Source organism: Tinamus guttatus, unplaced genomic scaffold (genome assembly GCF_059628265.1).
Source record: "Tinamus guttatus ecotype Peru unplaced genomic scaffold, ASM5962826v1 Tinamus_guttatus_pri_ptg000027l, whole genome shotgun sequence".
Classification (NCBI taxonomy): domain Eukaryota; kingdom Metazoa; phylum Chordata; class Aves; order Tinamiformes; family Tinamidae; genus Tinamus; species Tinamus guttatus.
In genome coordinates, this window is record NW_028288561.1 from 4,085,829 (window position 1) to 4,104,327 (window position 18,499).

The following is an 18,499-nucleotide window of genomic DNA, read 5'->3' on the forward strand; positions in this document are numbered from 1 at the left end:
AAGCAGACATTCAACAAGGGCCTAAATCCAAGAACTCATCATTATCTTGGCAACCGCCTATTGTAGCGCAATTACTTAACGCCAATTAAAAGAGTTCAGCTGTGTGGCTTTTAGAGGCCTGAAGACTGCCATCTTGGCTCAAAAAAGTACCTTTAGAGAGTGATGGGAGGCAGTCACTACCGTGATGGGCCATTTTTCCCCACGTCTTACCGCATCTGCGAAGGTGCAGGCAAGGCGGCCATACACCGAATTGCCATGTGTCCTCTCAATCTGTGTACAGGCAGTGGCAGATGTCCTTTTGAACAAGTGTCCATATAAACACTGAATATGTTTCTATTTAGCAATAGCTTCCTAGGGTAAACATACTATCAGAGTACAATAATTTGTCTTCTGCTTTGCACGTGGCTGTTTATTTTGGCCTAGCTGCACAGGTTAACTTTGGAAGCAATGTAGCCCTAGACAGAAAAGACACTCCTGGTATAAAATAAGATACAGCTGTATATGAAAGTTGTTCTGTACTGCCATCCTCACCTCTGTTTTTTGCTTCTGTCTACATAAGTCTTTGCAGAAAAAAAGTTTCAATTTTGATGCCTTGGAAGTATCAGCTTAAGGTAAAGGTTAAATACCATGCATGCTGCACAGTATAACTTGCCTACTCTGCAAGTTCACTAAGAAACATACATCACCAAATACTTGGGATCTTCATTCTGTTCTTAGTCCTTAAACTGAGCCTGGAAGCCACGATGTCCATTGGCAGTAGCCTACAGAAGATCCCTGTCTCGTGACAACAGCAGAGGAGAAAAACAAGAAACAGGGAGTTCTTTCACAACAAGGAGCAACAGATACCCTATTCCCGCAGTCCAGTGGAAAAAAAAAAAAAAAAAAAAAAAGAAGTTTCAACACTAGACCCAGTGCCACCAGGCTGCTGATTTCCTGAGCCTCTACAGAAGCCATCCATTTGGTAGCTTAACTCCAGCCCAAATTAGCATTACTGCTGTACCTACTCCCGTCAGTAGGTTATTCTGCTCAGCAATACCTGAGAGTTACAGTAGGAACAAACTCCTATTAAACACTTGCCAATTTCTTAATACCAGTTTTCAGAATAGCACTAAATACACCTACTTACTCCCTGCTGACTTGAATGAAGTTAATTTTCCAATGCAGATACAACAGATAAGAAACTACCAGCAATAATATGTAATTGTTAACTCCATCGCCTCTTCTAGGTTTCAAGTCCCAGTAAAGACAAAAGGTGCTGAATTTCTCCTGCACCCATGTCCTGCTTGAGGCTCTCTTCCATAACCTACCCATTCCAGAAACAGTTTTGCAAGAGCTTCATGCAGCTGAAACGTTTATAACCCGTGGATGCTCCGGTCCCACCCTGTCCCCTCCCTTGCACTAATGCTGGTGTTTGTGCAACCAGGTGGCAAGAGGAGCTGGCAAGACACTGCCTGGGCGGCTTTGCTGGGGCTAGGGCAATTTTCAGCTGAACCAGTTTGAGGACTGCAGGGCCCCAGCTGCAGAGCACGGGAGGGAGGCAAAAGGGAGGGAGCCCAACAAGGTGACTTGGCAGGAGCTGCTGGGGAAGGGCAGGTAGGGGACTCCATTACTGTATTTTTCCACTAATACTAGGAGTCAGTTTGCTGTGATGCTGTTTGCTTTTGCCCAAGATACCACCTGAGCTCCCACTCCAGCGTTTCAGCAATGCAGGAAAACCTAATAGAAAGGATTCTTTAGGGTTTGACCCAAAAGAGCACAAGGCAACAATGAATATCTGTAGTGACAGAAAGACAAGGTACATTCGAAGTACAGAGTCCTCTAGATCTTGAAGAAAGGTCAGAGCACCTCATGGTAAACAAGGAGAATTTAGCTGAAAGGAGCTTGGAGGTACACAAATGGGCAGGAGCTTGTAGAGCTCTTCAGTTTTATTTTCACTGGTATACTTGAAACTACAAGGAAATCTATGAAAAAAATGTTTTAAGGTTAGTTAATTTACAGAAGAATATGATTAGCACAGGATGTGTTTCCTAATGTCTATCTTTGATATTATATAAAAATGAAAATTAAGATTTCCAGTTTAGTGTCATATAGTCCTCATTGGAAATATTAGTCCAGATTATCAGAAGAAACACAATACCACTTGAGCAGATCATCTTATACACTATAGAAAAGAGTCAATGCAAAAGCAACAGTCAATGCAAACTGTAATACCAGAAATGGGAGGCAAGATTAATATAATAGGTCATATTCAACAATTGATTTATACAAGTTCTTACAAATGAGATGCATTTTTCCTAACAACTCATTTACAGGGAGCATTTGCTCACCGAGCAGCTTGGAGTTTCAGTCAGAATGAGACCTCTAACTGAAATTCCAGCAATATAAGCATGCCTGCATGTTATTAAAGGAAATAGTGGAAAATTTCACAGGCTGACATCCAGAACGTCTGCGGTTCCCTTTCATATTTCTCTCTTCTTGCAAAGCAGTTATTAGACCAGATTTCATATGTCTTTTTTTTTTTTTTTTTGGTGAAGCCTGGAAATTTCCACTGCTTTAAAAGGTTATTTTTTAAAGTTTGCTCAAATGCATAGCCCAAACAGAATTCTGTCTAGCCCTTCTGCTAGACAGAATTCTTAAATTAAGTAAAAGTTTCACTGCCAAACAGAGCATAGCTAAGATTTAAAACAAAACACTCACATCATTCAGATAGCAGAAGTATTGCTTGGCCAAACTGAAAGATTACAATGCTGTGTGTTAATCTTTTGGGGGTGATGTGAGGTCCTGCTACAGAGGGCATAACTAAAGGAAAGAGATGAAACAGTTAAAGAAAAACTACAAGAAAAACTACCTTGTATTTTCTGCTCAAGTGCAAATTATAGAGTGGATGACTCAATCAAATGAAGGCTGCTCTTGAATTTTCTTCAAATATTCACTCATTTCACATCTCACTAGGCCCTGCTCCTTGCTTGCCACAACCACGTTTTAATAGTCGCTAACCCATCTGATACAAACCTAGCAGATTTGCCACACTAGTTCCACGCCTCATCTCTACGAGTCTTATTTATGAGCTACAAACATGCATCACCCAGACACCGAGGCGTTTCAGCAACACAACTCACTACTGCAATACAAAACATCTTCAGAAGCCATCCCAGTCACTGCAGATGTTCTCTCTTCCCCATGTTCTCTACACTGATCAAAATAAAAACCCTCCTCTTACAGGTGTGTGCGTGCAGGCACGTGTGCGTCAAATGGATCTTCTAAGTCAGAGGCATTGCTGTTGTATACAATCAAGAGAACAATTTGCAGAAAAAGCATTTGTGGATTATGTTGCCTTTAACAGGAAACTAAAACTTTTAAATATACACACAAGTCATTTACAAAATGAGAGGATAATGCATATGACAACACATGCCATTAAACAGGCAAGCAACCAAAATAAGATACCTTTTAAGTGTTTTCAATCCATTTGTTTTTTACATTCTCTTGTTTAAAAAGCTGCTACACAATTATGTCGAAATGAAAGATACAGCAGAATATGGCTTCAAAGAAATATTTTCAAACTTCCTTCTTTAGTTAACTGTAAAGATCCTCTTTTACAACACTTAATAATTGTAACTGAGACAAGTAAATGGTATTTTATGTACACTGGCTAAAGCAATTTTTAAAACTCCCTATGTACCTAACTGCATTACTTAGAACACAGCCCTCTCGTAGGCCCCACACTGAGGTCTGTCCATTGAGCCAGACACCCCAATTCTAAATGCTAAAATGCATCCAGAACGAGCAGGAAAGCCAGGGAAATGCCGCACTGCACTAAAGATGCTGCTATCTCCACTTTAGCTCATTCCAGCAAAGATGAAAAGAACAAATAAGGCAGAGGAGCAGGAATCATAATTCTCTGTTTTTGACCACCCTCTTTAGTACAGCCTTGGGCATGGGGTGAGGGAACTACAGTGGAGGAGAAAAAGTCTGAAGGAAAACTGAGTCACTAGCAAAAAGATGTGACAAACTGAGATCAGTCCCTTAAGATGCAAGAAAAATGGATAATCAATTTAAAGACACCACTGTGAATAAGAGAAGTGATCACTTTAATTGTCACTTCCTTGTCCAAGAAACAAGAAATCCAGAGCTTGCACAAGGTAAGGTTTTATGTGCACACTCCCAACCGTTGTCTACAAAGATGCTTCAGAAAAGTTTGTCCAAATAGACCATGTTACCTGCAACCCGCTCACACACATATTAGTCGCTGGAAGCAAACAGCACAGACATTTCCATATTCTAGGGACTCGTTAGTTTACGGTGAATTTGATAGAAATGCCCATGAAATATTTGGCAACAGCAGCAATAAGCTGCTAATAGGCTCCATGGGATGACCAGTACAGTTAGAGTGCAAGAAAAACTCAGGGAAATGCTACCTTGGCTTTAGGTTTTAGTTCTTCAGACCGGTGCAAAAAGAATACAGCTCTCCAGACTGATTCCTCTGAACCAGGAAGAAAAAGTTTACTCAAAATACTGGAGTACAGAATAATACAAACGTCACATCAGGGGGTTTTTTGGCAACTGAATTGTTGAATTTTCTTCTGCCTTACACTTAACTCCTTTACCACACAACTGCCACGATCAGTCACACAAGAGTTAAGCAAGAGTCCAGTGATGAAGTCTGCAAGACAACTTGTCACCGAGCTTTTCATGCTGAGTCAGCACTGGGAGTTGCATTAGACTTCACACCATTATCTATTACCTCACTATCACAGCACTTCTTACCTCATGATGCGGTTAGAGCTCAGAGCAGTGACAAACTGCATCCTGCTTAGGAGAGGGGGGAAAAAAGCTTTCAGGTGAGCAAAAAGAAAAAACCTCTACATTGCTACTTGCAAACTTCCACTGCTAAGTCATCCTTTGGCTTAGTGAGCCATCAAAAACACTCCAACTATTTTCAGACTACTTCCCAACATCATCCTCCTGTTCTTCTAAGCTATTACTAGAGCCTCCAAAATGGCTTTTAAAAAGACTACAACCACAAACGGTAACTCACCGGCAACAAAAAGATTTACCTACTCCACACTCTTACAAAAAAAGATGCCCAACTTGTCCAGTTCAGAAGAACACAGGATAAGAAAGTCTGTGTCATTTAACCATGCAAACTGCTGCATCATCTGCCGGTCTTTGAGGAAGACATCTGGGAGCATTACCTGTAGGTTACATTTAAATCAATTTTCAGATTTGACAGAAAAGTTGTCTTGTTTGACTAGAGACCTTAATTTTCACAGTTTCTTATAAACTCCTAACTGGTACACATTTTAAAATAAAGATTTAGCAAGCTAAGTTGAGAGTACTGTTAACCAGCAGACAATACACTTCATAATTGCTTCCTTTGCCCTGCACACATGAGCATCACTGAGTGATTGAAAGATATCAAAATAGCAAGCCCTGTCAGTAAAGAAAAATCCTAGAATTTGGAAAAGCAGCTAGTTTACAAGAAAAAAAGGCAAGTTGGGTTGCTAAAATAAAAAGAGAGCTCACTTAGATGAACTCATTCACCTGCAGAAAGTCATTTTTACACTTCTGGTTTTACACTTGCAAAAAGTTTCTTCCAGACTGCAGAGAGAGGTAGAAATTATGCAGTAGTTTCTGTCTAATCAAGAGAATAAGCTAAAACAGCAGTGCCAGATGACAAGCAGGTGGTATTTAAGAGGGAATAATTCAGAGTTTACAAAATGAGACACATACCAACTTGATGAAGTATCCAATAGACCAACTAAATAATGTTCCCAGGGCTCGCCACTTCCTAAAGGAACTCTGCAGGACTAAGGAGTCCTTAATTGCATTCTGTTAGAAGATAAGCAACAGCAGGAAGTTCAAAAGGTTTTACCATAACCCATGCCATAAAGTTTCAGCACTACATGCTAGAGATTCTACTACTGCAAGCCAATTCTTTGGTCATACTATTGATTTGCCTCCTCAAAATGTGGTAAATCTTCCCTTTTAAGAGCTTTCTGTTCTGTTTTCCATGGATGAAAGGGAAGCATTCCCTTCCCACAAATACAGTTCTTCCCCCATTTTGGCTGCATTTACATATTCACTGGTTTTAACCCCCAATTTGATAGGGAAGACAAGTTGGTTTAGGGCTTATTTCACTAGTGCAAGCAAATCTTCTCTGTCTGAACTTGATTCATACCTGAAGGATGTATTTGAATCAAATTTTTATCCAAGTTATCACCTTGTGTGATTCCTATGTTTGGATGCACTAGAAAATGACAAACCTTAACTCTCGGAGCACAAGAACATCTTGATCAGAGCATTTGCATAGTCTGTATCAACCCAGTTAAACACTGTAGCCCTCTCTGATAGGCAGCAGACACTGAGATTTAGTTTCCACAACCAGGGGACTAACAAGTCCCAAGGAACCCATAGCTCAAAGAAAAGCCCATTTTAAAGGTTCAAGAATCCAGGTCCCTACTACCTCTTTCAGAAAAAAGAGTTTGCACCAACTCCTCAGGGATTTAATGTCAGATTATCAACATTATTAAAGCCTAGAATAGGTAGCACAGTTTGCATTTTAACACACAACCTGAAAGCATTAAACTAAAGTTATGATACAGCCAATATATTTAATATAAAGCTTTCCATGTGAAGCAAAGCTACTAATAACCACTGTAATTAGAGTCTTGCATTAAGCATTATGACAAATCCTTTGCCTTAAAGCTCCTATTCTCCTTCTTCATTAAGGAGGAAAAAAGACACGATTCCATACCATTAAATTTGTTTATGAAAGATACTATATGGTCTGGAAGTAAACTTTTTTTCCCTTTAAAGCTTAAAAATACCTGTTGATGAGTATAGAAAAAGACAGACATTTGACATTTAAGGTCAGCTACAGGTGATCTCTTCTTGCCTTGAAGGAAACATTCCTTTAATAGAGCATCGCACAGTACCACCCTCGCTGTACCTACAACTTGGCTCAGAAACAGGAAGAAATGGGTGTTTTCCTAGACACGGCATGATAGTAGCACAGTCTTTTGTCTAGTTTGTGATCAACTATCAATTTAAACAAATACATGTTTAAGGCTTGTGGAAGGGGTGTTAATACCAGATTGGTATTAATGGTTTTGTTACTATTTCCCTTCTCCCCCTCTCCAAAACAAAATAATGCATTACAGTTTTGTTGTGCACCTGTCCCAGAGAAACACTGGCATTTGAAAATTACAGCTTAATTTCAAATGATCTGCTACAATAACGTACTCAAAAGTGGCAGGAAACACCAAATCTGCCATTTTCTTCAGCAAGGACAACAGGCGAATAGTCTTAGCCAAAAGTTGTCAACTTGCTTCCTTTTCCTAGTTTAGGTGGGTTTCCTGAGATTCATTTTATTTCTCTCCTTCCCACATTCACTAACTCCTCTCCTTATGTGTAAGTATAGCAAAACCTAGGCTGAATAGGAAACAGAAAGCATGAAAATTGGATTTGCTGAAGGAAACACTAGCTATACTTAATATTTCAATATTTGTAGGACCATTCATAAATATATTTGAGTGGCTTAGTGATAAAACATGCAATGACATTTCATTTTGACCAGTTTGGTTTGCTGATGGAAAGCTATCGGAACCACAACCAAAGTTACCATATCCAGTTCTGTTTCATTTTACCTAAAACCTCATGAAAAAGGAGCTACACAGCCCTGTGAAGCTCTTTCAGGCCAATAGAGCACACCCAGGTGAGCAAGCTCCATCCGTGCATGCAGCAGCACCACGGTCCCTGAGACAAGGGGCATTCCAGGGACTTCTGTTTCTCTTTAGCATTCAGTCCCCTCTCCACCATTGGCAAGCAAAAAACAGTGTTAAATCTAGAACTACACAAGAGACAGGTGAAAGGTATTATCTTGTTAACATTGTTAGCCTTGCAAACCATTTCACTGCTGCTTTTGAAAAAGCAGACAAGTAATTTTCTCTCTTCCATGCAGTGGACAACTAGAGGAAAAAGAAAATCCTTGGAGTCACACCGAATATTCCATGCAACTGTACACAGAAACCCCAAGAAATGTCACTAAAAGGCTTCCTGGATATACCTTAGGTACCAGATTACCTCATTCTGTGGATCTGATACATCGTGACATGCACAGAAGGGTGGTAGCAGTAAAGAAAATAGGCTTTGTGACAAAAAGACTCATGTTCAGCCTACACAAACACAGGTGCTGGTCATTGTGGCTGGCAATATAACACAGCTGTACTGCTCTGCACCGTTCCTCCCCTCCCTGCTGCATCTCCAGGTGCACCTGATGAGTCAGGGCAAGACTTCTGTGTAGTTCAGCCACATGTGCAACAACTTGGATGAAAAAGTTGCTTGGCACGACCTAATGATCACTACATTTCTAGACATGTTTTAAGGTTTCCAGAACAGTCTGGTTCATAAAACACAGTTCTGGTGTTCTTAGGTTTGAAGTCATGGCACAGTCCATGCTCACAGCATTCAAAGAAGAAATAAAATGATGATTAAAAAACAAAAAAAATCTTTAAAGAAGGTTTCCAAGATGGCAATGATGCATAACCTAACACAGAATGTCCGGCAAACAGTTTGAGTGTCCCTGATCAGGGCTGGCTCCCTGGGAAGGTGACAAGTGTGGGAGGGGATTTAAGTAAAAAGGAGAACATGGAACCCCAAAAGTTAGATTGGTAACTGTAGAGCTGCCCTCACTTTCCCCATTCCCCTTGTCTGTTGCAAAAGCAGTGACTGCTGCTGCAGAAATACCCTTTTCAACCTCAAAAGTAGCTGTCTTTCAGCATATCCTAAGCTGTTTAGCAGCAGCAAACCTGACTTTTCAGGTTATAAGCAAAATGGGTAGTAAAATTTCTGGTGGCCCCATTGCCCTCTCTCCCCTCTCATTTGGGCAGCATGCTGTCCCAAGCAGCTGCTGCCCCCACCTCCTTTTTTTAAAAAATAAAAAAATCTGTCCAACACAAGAAACAGGGCTGGCTCTAGACAACATGAAGAAAAACATGTACGTGCATAGAACCTCAACAGTAATTTCACATAATACATATGAAGGACTCAAAATTGTTCATGAGATTCAGTTTGGAGCCAAGTTAATTTTGTTCTGCTTCGAAGACAATCAGGCTATTGATAACCGTCAATTTTAAAATAAAAATTACCTACTGCGTTAAATGTATTTTTTAAAGCAGTATTCCTCTCATTTACATTGGTGAAAAAGGATTTAATGTACCTTTGCTTAACTAAACACAACATTAAATCTGCTGTGAAATATATTTCCACTCTGATTTTAATCAGTTGTGGTTAAATTCTTTCACAAATGCCTCTTCCTTAATATGCTACGTTTAAAAGTGCCAACAGATTTACAAATCCAAAAAAACGTGAACAGGAACCCTGCCCTAGCATTCAGCTTTAGGTATTCTTCTCCATCCTTAGCATAAGAAGAAAAATACTATTTGTCTCCTCCCCCTCACCTCCATTTTTCAGCTTTAAAAACAAATAAGAACAATAATATTTAAGATATTTCTAAATATTAATAATCAAGCAGCTTCCATTAACATAATGCAGAATATCCTGTGTCATACAGTCATTCAAGATCACATCTTAGAGGGAGGCTCATTTAAATGCAGGAGTTGAAGCAACCTCCAGTGTCAGACTGTAGTGTCCAATATCATTTTACATGATATCAATGGAGGCTTCATTTTGCACACAAATATAACCAAGAAACAGCTTTTTTTTTCCCCAGAGTTCTTTGAAAAACAAGATATATTCTGAGAAATATAGTGTAGAAATTCATTTTGCAGGCTTTACCTGTGATTTCTTAACCAGTATTAATGAAAAAAAGCATATGATCAAAACATAACATTGTATTGTAAATAAAATTTCCTTCTCCTTCCTACTCTGCATTGTCTCACATTAGAGTCTGAGTGACACTGCACTGAAAAAGTCTTAACTTAGAAGTTAACGAAAATCAAAACCCAGAAAGAAGAGAGGTTACAAACGAAGAATTTTTTTTTTTTTTTTTAAAGCATGCCAGGATAAAAGCAGCCTGGAAGCAGCACTTTGTTCCCAAGCAAGGTACTTAAAGCAAGCCAGAATATTGGGTTTATTCTGTGTGCCATCACTTCCCTTCCTCACCCCCCAACCTTTAGCTTCATTTCACAGCAGCAAATCCGCTGGTATTAGCTGCTGTGTTAAAAAAAAAAAAAAATAGTTGTAGTAACAGAGGTGAATGAGGTTCGGAACCAGAGCAGTACAGAAACAGCCTATTACAATGACATTTAACAGGGACTACAGTCACACCGTGGATGTCACCACACACTGTCTCGTTAAAAACCACAACCCTGTTTTGCCTGTTTCCCCTAAGCCCGGTCTTTCTGCCGAGGTTGATTTGTCACTATGGAGCTGCCTTTTATCGATACCTAGATCACACCCCTTCACTTCATGTGCAGCAGTTCACTGTAAGTAGAAAATACTTTACTACAAAATATTTATTTTACAACGGTGGTGATGGATTAATCTTCTTATTTGAAGTGCCTGTTTCACCGCTGTTACAGGCGCTACATAACTAGACGTTACTGGCTGTCACACTTCCAAATTCGCTTCAATCGTGTCTTGTTACTCTGGACTGAATCCAACCTAACGTTTTTAGCAATAACTTTTAGATAAATCATTTAAAGGCAAAACCAGATTCTTTTTTCTTAACAGGTTAAAGAGGAAGGAGCTGCTGCCTGACTATAGGAGAGAAATGCAAAAGCAGTGTTCCCTGATAAGCTGATAAAGCGGGAAGCTTCTCTTTTTTCCCCACACAGAACCAACTTCAGGATAGCACAAAGGAGAACGCTGGGAATTCCGAGAGCTTTAGATACCCATTTTGCCCCATATGCACCCAATTATACCCAGGACCTTCTCCAGTCACCGGTCTGTGACCTCAGGAAAAAATAATAAAAATAAAAAGAGAGAAACTGCTCCTCGTCTCCATCCCTCCGCAGCACCCCGTTGCCGCCGTGAGGCAGAACCGACCAAGAGGCTCGGAAGTCCCGCTCCGCTCCCGGTGTTTCTCACCCGTGTCCCCGCGGCCGGAGCCACCTCGCACTTACCGAGCACGGGGCAGGGGCCGGCAGCGTCCGGGGAAGGGGCGGCGGGCGCAGCCGAGGGTCGGCGCTGGGCAGGGGCAGCCCCAAGTCCCCTCGTGCTGCCAGCGCCGCCGTCTCGGGCGGGCGCCTCGCAGCGACGCGGCCAAGTTGTAACGGGCAGGGAAGCCCCGCGCTGCCCTCGCGGAGGCGCCGCCGCGCGGCGCGGGCGCCCCTCGCAGCCGCCCCGGCTGCCCGTGCCCCGGCGGGGGCTCCGTGCCGGCCCCGCGCCCGTGGCGCCGCGCGGACGGGGCTGCCCTCCCTCCCCGCGCCCGCCGCTGCCTCCCAGCCGCGCTCACCTGCGAGCGGAGCCAGCGCGCGGCTGCGTCGCGCCCGTCGCCGCCGCGCTCAGCGTCTCGCCGCCATTTTCCTCGCTGCCTGCATTTAAATAGGAGCCGGCGGGCGAGCGCGGCCGGCGGCGGCGCGGGGCCCGGCGGGAGCTGTAGTGCGGCCGCGCGCGGGCGCTCGCGGGGCTGCGGCCCGGGCCGGCCCCCGCGCGGGGCACCACGGGCCCTGTAGTCCCCGCGGGGCCGGAGCCGCCGCTCCCAGCGGCCCGCGCGGGCGTGAGGCGGGAGGTGGCGACCGGGGCCGCCGCTCTCCTGATAGCGGCGTTGGAGACTCGTGCGGGGCTAACGGTGCCGGGAGCGGCCCCCTCGCAGCGCCTCCGGCCCCAGGAGCGCTTATTAAATACAATAATTAAAAATTAATAATGTTATTTGTTACTTATCAAGTATTTAGTAAAGCTGAAAGTTTGAAGCAACTTCCCTAGATGTAAAATATAAGCCAGCTCTGCCTCAATTTCCTCAACCAAAAGTGAAATTCTTGCAGACTAAGGGTGGTATACCGAAGTTTTAGAAACTCGAAGCAACCATAAGGAAATGCTCCCTTCATTTTGAAAATGTTTAAGTGCAAAATAATGAAAATATGGAACAGGACCTTACTGCAGTAATGCACATGACAAAGTTAACTGACAGACCTCGTTAGCGGAACATGGACACAATTAGTATGGAAGAGGAGCAGACAAGTGACACCACTAAGTTCACCTGCCAGTCATATTCTCCCACTGCCTCCCCAAGAAAGTCCAGCGAGTGTTGGGTGCCTATGAAGTTGTTAATAAAAGATATTACGAGGTTTCAATAATCTCTGTAAGAATTGCAAACCAAGACAATTTACAGGTAAAAGAAATCCAAGTACATCTTGTTCTGGAAAAAAAACAGTAATTGTAGCTCTACCTCAGATTTCATCTTGTCTTTATACTACACAATAACTTATTAATTATAAATGCACACCTGACCTCATGAATTCAAATTTAACCAGTTGGTAGGGACAGATTCCCTATCTTAGCACCAAAGAAATGAGTTAGTGTTAGGGTGACATAAAAGGAACATAGGGGGTGTGCAAGAGAGGTATAGGTTAGACAGTGGTGAAAACAATACAACTAAACCGCAAACAGTCATATTTATTCCATCTAGATCAGAAGCTCTTTGGCTATTTATATTTTAGCTCTCACATTTTAGACTCTAAGGATGATTCACAACATAAGTGAACACAGTACAAATATTGTATTTTTTTTTTCTTTTAACTGTTTTGGCAGTTCTAAACCATGAAATTTTAAGCTAACTTCAAAGACAGTTCTCACTTTATTCAGTGAGGAATATGGTGATAAAATGTTTGCTATAGATTCTTAGAGCATTACCTATCAATTAAGAACAACAACAACAAAAGAAATTGCCCTAAAATTTATGATAATAAATGTATCTGTAAAGCTATATAATTTAATATTTTCATCTATTTGCTCCACCTACTGGTACATTTTTCTTTTAAAGGAGTATATCCAGCCAAACATGTAAATACATTTAAACAAATGTAAAGCCAAAGATATGCACCAAGAGTCACGCTTGAATTTAAGCTCAATTCAGGTAATGTGCTAATCGAATCCAATTTGATCACAACACTTTCTCAGTCAATAACAGGCACCGACTTAAGGAAACAGGACCCACATTTCATCTTTTGGACACTGCCATTCATCTTGACTGTGACCGCAATGCAGTCACTCATCGCTTCCTACCAGCCATTATTCTTTCCCTAAAAAGAATATTTTCCCTTTTGCAAGGGATCACTCCGCCTAACTGATTTATCTCCCTTTTTTTTTTTTCCCCAAGATCATTTTATATTTAGACAGTTAGTGCAAGGGAAGACTTCTGTTTCTTCAGCCTACTTGATTATTTTTGTTTTTACTCAGAGATAGAAAAAACATTACGCATCATCAACAAGCACTCTCTACATGAGCTTTTAGCTGAGCCTAGCTTTTTTCCTGTTCCATCTAACTTCTTTTTTTACAGGGAAATCACAAGAACATCCCCATAGAATATAACTCTCCTATGCTTTGTTTTCCAGTATTTCTCCAGAATGAAAGGAGTTTTCCATCCCTTCCCTTTTCCCCAAATAACAATAATTAACACAAAAGCAACAAAATAACTGTCCAGCCACAAATCCAAAATCACAACCAAAAATTATGAATTCCAAAGATCAAGTACCAAAAAAACCTTTATTTTAGAGCCCTCTGAACTAAGCAGAATTACAGTTTGTCACATCATCACCAGCCTTTCTGGAGCTGAACTGGCACTGCTTGATGGCTATAAAATTTTAATCTGCTTTGCCTTCTGTATTAATTTGATTGTTGTTTTGTACGCTAATAGCTTGCAGCAGATCAATTGAAAATTGTTTGATTGAGGTTGAAGAGAATATCCAGTATAGGGAAGACCTTGCAATTAGCACAATCATCACAGGAATTGAATAAAAAAGACTTTCTGGTATTGAATAAAAAGCAAAAAAAAAATCATCATTGAGAGGAAATGGGTGAAAATATTAAAGAATTGGCATACTTTTTTTTTTTTTTTGGTAATAAATCCAAACTACCGACACATCTTTTGCCTTGACTGCCATTTCTGTGGCTATTCAGCTTACCTGACCAGACTACCAAGAGTAATTGACTTAGCAGAATAATAAAACAGATGATCTAATGTCACTAAAGGAAATTAAACAAAATTAGACTAAAAATGAGATGGATCAGAAATGCAGAGTTTGAGAATATGGCCAATCAAAAATTGCATTCATTAAAAGACACAGACCTAGTGCTATGAATTATATGCCAAACAGCAAAAATCTAGAATCAAACACTCTGTTGTGCTTCATCAAAAATAAAGGATAGTATTTTTAGCAACTTTTCACTAAAGCATAATTTAGGCTTATACAATGATGGATAAAGTGATATTTACACATTTTTTTTTCCTAATGCATTAAAAATAAGCATTTCAACACTAATTGTTTAACTAGAAAAGGACAGACAAGATAATTAACTGAAATGAAAATACAGTTAAACAGGCGTTAAAAACAAAACAGGATACCTGCTCAATCACACTTCTATCAATGTAATAGGTAGAACGTTGCTGTTCTAAGTATAGAGCATATCTACAGAAGAATTTTAGGTGATAATTGTAACAAAAAATGTTACAAGCATATTAGTTTGTTAACATTACTCTTATGACTGTTAACATGACTCATGATGAATAAATCCATAAACTCGGTTTCAGCTACAAAGATTTAAAACTACACACCTAAGTACTTGTAGTTTACAATATCAGTGTTGTTCTACCCATTTCTCTACCACCAGTTTTTGTGATGAAAGTCACCATTCAGATGGTATAAGAAATTGTACATTCATTCCCTCAATTTAAGCGGATGCAGCAATCTGTCCTCATAATATTAAGAAATAAATGCAGATGAAACATTGCCCCCCCCACCCAAGCCCACTTATCTTCAACGTAATGAAACTAATTAATTATTTACAGAAAGTTAGGTAGCATTCCACAGTACTGAGCATTCAGAAAATCTCACATGTACCTGGGAGATGAGAGTCAATAAAGCTCTGAAAACATGTTACATTTTAGTGTCTACTCTGATCCATAACAGCTGTTTATTAGACTTAAACAGGAGTGGCAAAGAGCAACAGCAATGTCCCCATCTTGTCACCACTATACAGCTTCCACTCAACTCCATGACAGGTGGTCAGTTCAGAACCTAGGAAGCAGAGACGAAAAAATGTAACAAAAATAATTCTTTAACGGATTCGTTTCTGTCAGGAAAAAAAAAAAATCTGTTTACTTGCATCATACCATTCAAAAACTGAGATATAAATCTGTAAAGTAAGTTTTTCTACATAGCCTAAAAGTGTCATTCAATCATTAAAAATAATAATAATAAAAAAAGATAAAGCAACTCTTACATACTCACCAGGAAAAGAGAGTTAAAAATAAGAGGACCTAATTTAAGTTTCCCCCAAAAGCAGATGCATGATAATATTTTATGATGCACATATGACTACTTGTAAAGGACTTTCACCACATAAATTGACTGCTTAGATTGTGACAATATACAACATATAGTTGCTCTAAAAGTCTTACAATTTGCATAAATTAGAGTCTTAAAATAAAGAGAAAAACATCTTGATAGGATCATTCATTGCACTGTTACAGGACACATGCCCCAACATCTGTGCTGATGGAGATTTTATATAACTTCAGTTAAGTCTACATGGTTAAGTCTACAGGAATGAGTCAGCATCAAATTTGATTGTTACTGGATTTGACATTCATAAAATTGTTTGAAAATGACAAACGCAATCAGCTTGAGTCTTTGGAAAAGAACAAAAACAAAACCCAACACCACACTGACAAAGCTACCTTTAAAAGGAAACAACGGAAAAATCCAACATCCCCTCCGTCCCCTCCACCACTGAAGTGTTACACGGGCCCTTGCTAGACTATGAAAGGCAGCTTTGCTGACCCTTGTCATGGCACTTTGCAAAGTCAAAAACTTTGAAAAAAGCCCTTTGACATAAATGGGATTTAAGGACAAAGTGGCAGTACACACTACTGTTGCTCTCAACTTAAGTCTATCTTTTAGTTAGATGCCATTCACCTAAACACTTCTATATGCAACTCCCACTGTGCATTTTGTTTTGACTCCATAATCAGATGCTTGGGTTTACCTGGCATCAGGAGTTTGAAATAGGTTTTACTATTTTAGAGAAGAGTCATTTCAAAGCCATTAGACATTTTGGCAATGCTCCCAAAGGTTACAATTAAAAAGCTGGTAAAACTTGAGAATTCAGAGCTACTGCCCTATGTCTCAGATCTTCCCTATAAAATACTATGCACAATACTCAAAAAGAGTACCTGAATGTGGCACAGAGGTTTTTCTAGCCACAGAATAAAATAGTAACTTTTACTTTAGCAGTGTGAAAGAAACTAAAAACAGACAGTTGCCGAGATAAGTATGGAACTGTCTTATTCTTGCCAATTTTTTTGAAAGAGTCAATTATAGTACATACAAGCAAAGTACTCCTCTGAGTTCATTATTTTCTGCACAGATTCCGTTTTCCTGACAATCCATTTCCACTAAGTCAGAAAAGAAAAATATGAGATTTAAAGGCAACCTCACTACGCATCTCTGCCTTAAAATCATTTCGCATTTGAACTTGCAAAGTATCTCTACTAGCAAGCTAATTAAAAAAGCAAACAATTATAGGAATTGACTCAATTCGTTTTACTTCCAAAAGCACATACACTTATTTCTTCTGTCAACTATCTATTTGTTTTTACCAATCTGTTCATCTTCATTATTTGTATATTCAGTAGAACCACCTTTGTATCTGTAAAATACTGTGATATTCCCAGAAACAGTTTTAAATTTAAGCAGCCTTTTTGCCACAAATGGAGTTTTCTGAAACATCTCCATAAGGCACTAGCCTAGAATGTGTTTTCTCGCATTTGGCTTTACAGTAAATATTTAAATAGTTAACGTAATTATGGATAGAGATTTTTATTTTCAAGAGTAAGCGAGTTACATCATGGTGTAAGGAAGATGTTCCTATCTGAAATGTAGCTTCAATACTGTACCAGCTATACATATACGTGTAGATTTGATACCAGTATTTGAAAATGACTTTGCATTTCTAAAATAGTAATTTAAATAAAAATGATAACCTAAAAATCCACACTAAGTTTCCTTGAAAAGGCCATTTTGAGTGTCATATAATAAAGACACTCAGGAGTAATGACTGACCATCCTTCGAGACAGTCACTGTGTCTTTAACTTAGCGGTAATTTCCCTTCTTAGTAGGGGAGATTTTTTTCCTATATCCCTGGTTTTTGGCTACTTCTGTCCAAACCTACAGGTACAGTAGGCGTACAGTTGCAGGTATACATCTAAGGAAGCACTACCTGGTGAGCAGCATGCTGAGACATACTTAAAGGCTAAGAAGCAACAGCCAAAACGCTCAAAAGACGATACTATTACCAAGTAAGGCATTCATTTTTACAGCTTTATTAAAAATATTAACAAACGTATTCTAGTTACATGGAAAACATTTTCAGTAGAAATGTAAAGGCTTACGTGAATTAATGCAACATTCCTACAATCCATTTGCACAGGGCAAAAGTTACAGCAAATCAGAAAGTGAGTTCATGAAAGGTAAACAACATTGAGATACCAGCCTCAGATCTAAGAGTCGCTTACAAAAATACCATTAATCTTTTTCTAGTCAAACAAGCACTTTTAATAATAAGCAAATTAATATTAAATTAATATCCAAGTATAGTGTTCATGTAAGCAGCAAATTAATGCTTTAAGAGATCATTGCTCATTTTGGTCATTGAGTCAAGATTTTATCTACTGGTTAAGAAAAAAAAAAAAGCCTTGAAATGATGCAATGATGCTTGTGAAACATTCATTACAAAATTATTTGAGCACCTTCATAAAGTAGTAGTAGACTCAGGACTCAGAGTGCCAATTATGCCTTTTTTTTTTTTTTTTTTTAATAAAAAGCACAAATGAGGAAAGAGGAAGACAAACCTGGAACATGTATGTGACTGCAACATCCTATGTTGACTGTTTATAAATATAAGGAAGTTCTCCCACCACCTCCTCTAAGCCCCCTTCAGTACAGGGCCAATATTAAACTACAGGCATTAATTGACTTTCTCCTACATCCCCATCCTCAAGACTGAACCCATCATCAATCACTGAATCCAAGAGGCAATCTAGCAAATCTGGCAAAGTGTAAAGGCTGCATCTTTACTAAATATTGCAGTTACCTTTATACTAAAAGATGAGTGATGTCTTGTCAAAATAGCTCTTGGTATCTTGCTCTAAATCTGTAATCTTCTGGAAAAAAGAATAAGGCATAAAACATTTTTTGCTTTTTTGTCATACTAGGGAGATTTCAGACATACCTCTTACTCCAGGCAAGATGAACGAAAGAAGTCTTGTACGAGGGGGAAAATAATCAACATAAATGAAATAGGAAGATCTTTCTA